Genomic DNA, 6873 nt, shown 5'->3' on the forward strand with positions numbered 1-6873 from the left:
TGCAAGACGTTCTACCTTCTCAGGAATCAAGCACGCACTTGAGAAGTTTCACGTATTTGAGAGAGAAACTAAAATAAATCCTGAATTTATAGCTAAATTTATATTGATGTCTCTGCCAGAAAAACAAGTGCCAAGATGGTAAGAAAATGACTAAAATGAGTGTCCGCCATGTGAATCTCAAAAGATGAGCTGGACGTGTTCCAAGCAATATCGGCTTGTCTTCAGACGAGCCTTTTCCAGGAAGCTGTGCACTTCACGACAGGCTTGTCGAGGCCCAGAGACACTGAGAGTCCCACTGTAACTCTTGTTGGGATAACATTAATTTACAGGCAATACAATTCTTGTAATTGAATTCTGGTATGAGTAACGTAATGTTTAACTTGCCTTTATAAAAGAAACTATTCATCAGATCAGAATTTGACATAGCATCATTCGTAATTTCTGTAAAAATGTAAAACAAACAATTGTGACTGTGGTTTATTACCTGTCACCCCCTGGGTGGCATAAACGAACTGAAACGCAGTCTTATGTTTCAGAGCGAAACAGTGCTGCCTTGGCGGAGGGAATCTCTGAACTTGGATGTGAAATGTTATTATCCAGGTTCTGTCGTCGCGGGGGGAGCTTTACAAAATCTTGCTTTGTGGTGCACATATCGATGAGATGTAGGGCTTACATTGTATCAGAAAATATACTTACTTGTGTTTTATGTCGATTCCCCAGTATAACAAGAGTTGTGCGTGCATCAGAATCTCTTTTCCGGCCATTCTTTCTTACTTCTGCATCTTACGTAAGGCCGGTCACAGACAACACCAATGATAACGTGCTGGGAGACAGAAAAAAGTGGATTTAATCCTGAGGACTAATTGTATTTTAAATATACGGGTTTTGTGATACTATGTAGGTAAATAGCTTGTTTAAGGCACCTCATCCTGCTTGATTCTGGCTTCAAGGAGAGCGTCTGAGGGTGGTGAAGGAGAGGTGCAAAATCAGGCAAGATTTCTTTTTTTTTTTAACTTTTTAAAATATTTATTTCTTTTTGAGAGAAAGAGAGACAGGGCCTGAGTGGTGGAGGGGCAGAGAGAGAGGGAGAGAGAATCCGAAGCAGACTCCAGGCTCCGAGCCATTAGCACAGAGCCTGATGCAGGACTCGAACCCACAAACTGTGAGATCATGACCTGAGCCGAAGTTGGATACTCAACCGACTAAGCCACCCAGGCGCCCCAGGTGGGATTTCTTATTAGACTTGAAGGGTTGCACCTTTTTCCTTTCCTTTGTTATGTTGTTACATGACAAATCAGGGGCATTTTTTTGTGGGTTTTTTTTTTTTTGGAAGATCCCTTACCATTTAGATTACGTGTGTAGTCTCTTGGTTATGATTCTAAAATGCAGAAATTTGGAGCAAATTCATAAGGAGGGTAAGTCTGGTCTGAAGTGAAGTGAGACCACTCATCATCTTTATCCCACTCTGTTCCATGCAGGGATGTCGATGTTTGATTGCAAGAGTGCTGCCCCAGACCTACTGAAGTAATGTAACACGTGCAGTAGACATCAGATAAGTGTGCTAGCATCTGAGAGATGATAAATTCTGAGTACATGAGAGCCCAAGGGCTTGTTCTGTGAGACGGTGGCCCTAGAATTGTAAAATCTGAACTTCTGGCAATAGGAAAACCCCAGACGGAGTTGTAGGGGGAACAGCATTCTGGAATTTCTTTCTCTTTCATAACAATAAAAGCACACAAGTAACGGACTTCCTGAGAAGTATTTAACAGAATGATTTTCACAACCTGATTTGTAATTGAGGGAAATAATTGGACAAATTTAGATGGATGTCAGAAAAATGGCTACATTTCAATCAATGTACCTTTGATGCTTCTAATCTCTTGAATGCCTGGTATGGTTACAAGTTGAAGCACAGTTTTTTGAAGACAAACATGGTTCAAGGGTTTAAGTTAAGTGGTTGCATGGTCCCTACACCTAAATGTTTATTAGTAGCAGGACCCATTTTTCAGGATAGGTGAAGAATGTTCTGTTACTTAAGGCAGATCATTATTTTTAAGTACTTTGTCAGCGCATGTAACTGTTGCGGTTTGATTGAAATACCAAAATGGAAAGAGTGTCAGTCATCTAGGTGGAGTTCCAGAAACTTCACATTTGTGACCCACAATCCGGCACTCAGCTTTGAGATTCCAGAAGCATATTCTTGAGGATTCAGTCTCAGACACCGACTCATAACCAAACTCATAGGACACTGGCCAATAAAAAAATTAAGTTGATTTATAATAAGATATTCAATTGTAATGTGGATGATACTTTTCTTCTAAGTTATCTGTGTCTGTGTTTCCTATATAATGAGAAAGTTTGCTCAGTGCATAGAAAACAAATCCAAAGGATGTGGCTGCTTATGCTATGATGGCCTAATGCGCTCTAATCCACAATAGGGATGTACATCCAAGCTGACGAGGTATTTCGTTGACTAACTAGCATGTGCTAACACCTGAAAGCTTTGTCTCTTTTGTTCCTGGTTTTTCTGTTATCCCATACAAACTACTCCTATCCTTTTGAGACTTTCATCCTTTAACTATTGGAGATAACCTCACCGTGAAGCCCCTCTGTTACAGAGATCGTCATAGTCATAAGATACAGTATACCTTCTTCTAGGGAAGACGTTGGAGATATTCTGTCTCTTTTCATCATGGTACTTTTCTCTTGTTTTAAAAATACTTTAATTTAGATGGAACTCACATTAACATAAAATTCAATCATTTAATATGTGCAATGCAATGTTTTCAGTCTATTTCCCGAGTTGTGCAACCATAACCACAATGTTAGAACATCTTCATGACCTCAGAAAGAAACCCCATTTCACTGACAGTCATTCATTATTACCCGCTGCCCCCAGGCCTAGGCAACCACTGACATACTTTCTGTCTATAGATTTGCCTTTTCTGGACATTTCATATAGATGGAACCATGCAATCTGTGGTCTTTTGTAATGGGCTTCTTTTATTTAGCATAATCTTTTCAGAGCTCATCTATAGTATTACGTTCCCTTTTCTCTGAATATTGCTTCATAGTGCAAATCTATGACATGTTATTCATCAACTCATCTGTTGATGGATATTATGATTGCTTCCATTTGGGGGCTATTATGAATAATACTGCCATGAACATTCTTATGTCTTGGTGTGAACATATGCTTTTATTTCTCCGGGAAATACCCAGGAGTGGAATGTCTGGGTTATATGGTAGCTCTGTGTCCAATATTTTAAGGAATTCTTAAAATGTTATCCAAAGTGGATGCACCATTTTACATTCCCACCAGCAATGTATGAGGATTCCAACTTCTCTCCATCTCCTCCAATACTTGTTGTTGCCTAATTTTTTGACTATAGCCATTCTAGTGAGCATAAAATACTATTTCCTTACCATTTTGATTTGCATTTTCTTGATCATTAATGAAGTTGAGCATCTTTTCATGTGTGTGTTGGTTTGTTTATCTTCTTTGGAGACTTGCCTACTTAGATCTTATGTCCATTTTATAACTGGTTGATGGTGGTGACAATGATTATTATTGAGTTGTAAGAGTTCTTTATACAGTCTGGGTACATATCTCTTATCAAATATATAATTTGCAAATAGTTTCTCCAGTTTTTTGGCTTCTTTGTTTCACTTTCTTGATGATATCATTGCAGGACAAATGTTTATAGTTTTGATGAAGTGTAATTATTCTATTTTTTCTTTAGTCACTCGTGTTTTTGGTTTCATGTCTAGGACATCATTGCTTAACCCAAGGTCATGAAGATCTACTCCTCTATTTTCTTCTAAGATATGTATAATCTTTGTTCTTATATTTGGCTGTCTGAACAACTTTAAGTTAATTTTTGGTACATGGGGCAGAGGCCCAACTTCATGCTTTGGCATGTAGATACCTAGCTGTTAGAGCACCATTTGTTGAAAGGACTATTCATTCTCCACTGACTGATGACTGGTCTTTGCACCTTTGTGGCAAATGAAATGACCATAGATGCACGGGTTTGTTTCCATTTTCTTATTCTATTTCATTGGTCTTATGTCTACCCTTATGCCAGCACTACACTGTCTTGATTACTGCAGAGTTACAGTAAACTTTTAAATTGGGAAGTGTGAGTTATCCAATTTGTTCTTTTTTCATGTTGTTTTGATCAGAGTCCATTGTATTTCTTTATGAATTTTTCAGATCAACTTGTCACTTTTTTTCAAAAAAGTTAGCTGAGATTTTGATAAAGATTGCCTTGAATCTGGAGAGATCAACTTCTGGAGTGTTAGTATTTCCATGTTGAGTCTTCTGATCCATAAATATGAGATACCTTTACACTTATCAAATATCCTTTAATCTTAATTTTCAACAATGTTCCATGGTTTTCAGAATACAAGTCTTGCATTTCTTTTGTACAATTTATTCTCAAATCTTTATTCTTTCTGATGCCATTGTAAGTGGATACAGATGCAAAAATCCTCAAGGAAATATTAGCAAACCAAATCCAACAATACATTAAAAAAATCATTCGCCACAGTCAAATAGAATTTATTCCTGGGGTGCAAGAGTCATTCAATATTTGCAAATCAATCAGTGTGATTCAGCACATCAACAAGAGAAAGGATAAAAACCATGTGATCATTTCAATAGGTTCAGAAAAACATTTGACAAAGTACAGCATCCACTCATGATAAAAATCATCAACCCAGTAGGTTTAGAGGGAACACACGTGAACACAATAAAGGCCATATATGAAAACCCCACATCTAACGTCATCCTCAATGGGGAAAAAACTGAGATCCTTTTCCTTAAGGTCAGGAACAAGACAAGGATGTCCACTCTCACCATTTTTATTCAACATAGTACTGGAAGTCCTAGCCACAATCAAACAATCAGACAAGAAGAAGGAATAAAAGGCATACAAATCATTAAGGAAGAAGTAGAACTTTCACTAATTGCAGATGACATAGTACTACCTATAGAATACCCTAAATACTCCACCAAAAAATCTACTAGAACTGATAAATAAATTCAGTAAGATCATAGTATACAAAACCAACGTACAGAAATTGGTAGCATTTGTACACATTAATAATGAAGCAGCCTGAAGAGAAACTCACAAAAGAATCTTATTTATAATTGCACCAAAAATAATCACATGCCAGGAATAAACTTGCCCAAGGATGTGAAAAACCTGTACTCGGAAAAAACTATAAAACATTGATGAAAGAAATTGAAGGTCACACAAAGAGATGGGAAGGTAGTTCATACTCATGGATTGGGAGAACACATAGTGTTAAAATGTCCATCCTACCCAAAGCAATCTACAGATATAATGGACTTCCTATCAAGATACCACAGCGTTTTTCACAGAACCAGAGCAAACAATCCAACAATTTGTAAATGGAATTGCTTTCTCAATTTTATTTTATGATTATTCAATAGTATTTATATTGCACTTGTATCCTGCAACTTTGCTGAACTCATTTATTAGTTCCAGCATTTCTTTTTTTTTCGTGGATGTTATGGAGTTTTCTGTGTACTTGATATCATCTTCAAATAGAGATCATTTTACCTCTTCCAGTCTGGAAATATTTTATTTCATTTCTATGCTTATGGCTTTGACCACTGCCTCTGATACAATATTATCTGGAAATGGTAAGCATGGATCTCCATTTTCTGTTCCTGATCTTACAGGGAAAGCACTCCGTCTTTCACTATTAAATTTGGTGCAAGCAATCAGTTTTCCACTGATGAATGGTATCAGTTGAGGAGGTTCCTCTATTCTTACTCTGTTGGACGTTTTTGTCATGATAGGGTGTTGGGTTTTGTCAAATGTTTTTCTACATCTTATGAAATAATCATATAACTTTGTAGTTACTCTACTTACACGGTGAATTACATTGGCTGGTTTTTGAATGTTAAAACAACCTTGTATTCTTGCGATAAATCCCACCTGGTTGTGGTACACAATTCTTTTTTATATGTTGCTGGATTCTGTTAGGGTTTTTTTTTTTTTGAAGATTTTTGCCTCTACGTTCATAGGGGATACTGACTGTGGTTTTCTTTTCTTGTGATGTCCTCATCAACTTTGCTTTAGTTACTACTGGCCTTATAGAATAGTTTGGTTTTCCCTCCTCAAGTATTTTTGAAAGATTTTGTAAAGAATTGGTGTTTCTTCTTTGTTAAATGTTTCATAGAATTCACCAGCAAAGCCATCTGAGTGTGGGCTTTTATTTGAGGACTTTTTTTTTTTTTAATTTTTTTTTTCAACGTTTATTTATTTTTGGGACAGAGAGAGACAGAGCATGAACGGGGGAGGGGCAGAGAGAGAGGGAGACACAGAATCGGAAACAGGCTCCAGGCTCTGAGCCATCAGCCCAGAGCCTGACGCGGGGCTCGAACTCACGGACCGCGAGATCGTGACCTGGCTGAAGTCGGACGCTTAACCGACTGCGCCACTCAGGCGCCCCTGGGGACGTTTTTAACTTACTAATTCATTTTCTATGTTATAGATATATACTAATGTTCTATTTTGTCTTGAGTCAGTTTTGGTCAAATGTGCCTTTTTATACATTTATTCATATCATTTAAGTTATCTTATTTGTTGTAATACACTTTTACTAGTACTCTCTTCAATCTTTTTCATTTCTATAAGACCATTAATGATATTCTCTCTTTTATTTCTGATTAGGTGTTTTGAATTTTCTTTTCTTGGTCTGACAGGTTCAAGGTTTGTCAGTTTTCATCTTTTCGAAGAACCAACTCTCTTGATTTTCTCTATGGTTTTTAAAATATCTATTTCACTTATTTTATCCCTAATCTTTATTATTTCTTTCCTTCCGCTAATTTTGGGT

Source organism: Acinonyx jubatus, chromosome F2 (genome assembly GCF_027475565.1).
Source record: "Acinonyx jubatus isolate Ajub_Pintada_27869175 chromosome F2, VMU_Ajub_asm_v1.0, whole genome shotgun sequence".
Classification (NCBI taxonomy): Eukaryota; Metazoa; Chordata; class Mammalia; order Carnivora; family Felidae; genus Acinonyx; species Acinonyx jubatus.